This window comes from Heteronotia binoei, chromosome 5, assembly GCF_032191835.1.
Source record: "Heteronotia binoei isolate CCM8104 ecotype False Entrance Well chromosome 5, APGP_CSIRO_Hbin_v1, whole genome shotgun sequence".
NCBI lineage: Eukaryota > Metazoa > Chordata > Lepidosauria > Squamata > Gekkonidae > Heteronotia > Heteronotia binoei.
Window position 1 is genome coordinate 166,855,226 of NC_083227.1, and position 1,002 is coordinate 166,856,227.

Consider the following 1,002-nt stretch of genomic DNA (forward strand, 5'->3'; position numbering starts at 1 on the left):
CGGCTCTCCAGGGTCTCAAGCTTGAGGTTTTTCACAGCTATTACCTGGACCCTTTTTAGTTGGAGATGCCAGGGATTGAACCTGGGACCTTCTGCTTACCAAGCAGATGCTCTACCACTGAGCCACCGTCCCTCCCCTAACTGGCAGCGGCTCTCCAGGGTCTCAAGCTTGAGGTTTTTCACAGCTATTACCTGGACCCTTTTTAGTTGGAGATGCCAGGGATTGAACCTGGGACCTTCTGCTTATCAAGCAGATGCTCTACCACTGAGCCACTGTCCCTCCCCTAACTGGCAGCGGCTCTCCAGGGTCTCAAGCTTGAGGTTTTTCACAGCTATTACCTGGACCCTTTTTAGTTGGAGATGCCAGGGATTGAACCTGGGACCTTCTGCTTACCAAGCAGCTGCTCTACCACTGAGCCACCGTCCCTCCCCTAACTGGCAGCGGCTCTCCAGGGTCTCAAGCTTGAGGTTTTTCACAGCTATTACCTGGACCCTTTTTAGTTGGAGATGCCAGGGATTGAACCTGGGACCTTCTGCTTACCAAGCAGATGCTCTGCCACTGAGCCACCGTCCCTCCCCTAACTGGCAGCGGCTCTCCAGGGTCTCAAGCTTGAGGTTTTCACGCCTATTTACCTGGACCCTTTTGAGTTGGAGATGCCAGGGATTGAACCTGGGACCTTCTGCTTACCAAGCAGATGCTCTGCCACTGAGCCACTGTCCCTCCCCAAATCACTCATCGTAGAGTAGTTAACCTTCAGTGCGCTTCACTTGTAATTCAAAGCGTTCAAAGCGTGGGTCTTTATATCCAGGAGTTTCAGTCACTGTGGTTGGCAGCAGGACCGCCCCTAGACTGTCTGGCACTATAGGGGAGGCTAACTTCTGGTGCTGCCCCCCCCCCCACCACTGATAATGTCTCCGAGTCACAGGGAGGCACCCAATTCAGTACCCCAGAAGGCCCGTGCCCTACACAATAGCCTAGTTTGCCTAGTGGGAGAGCCAGCCC

At 54.0% G+C, this 1,002-nt stretch overlaps 1 non-coding gene across 1 annotated transcript; it reads right to left on the minus strand.

Annotated features, from left to right (window-relative positions):
* Positions 1 to 207: 207 nt before the first annotated feature.
* On the minus strand, positions 208 to 278 carry TRNAI-GAU (transfer RNA isoleucine (anticodon GAU)). Its single transcript has one exon. It is a non-coding gene; the product is annotated as a tRNA-Ile (tRNA).
* Positions 279 to 1,002: the final 724 nt, after the last annotated feature.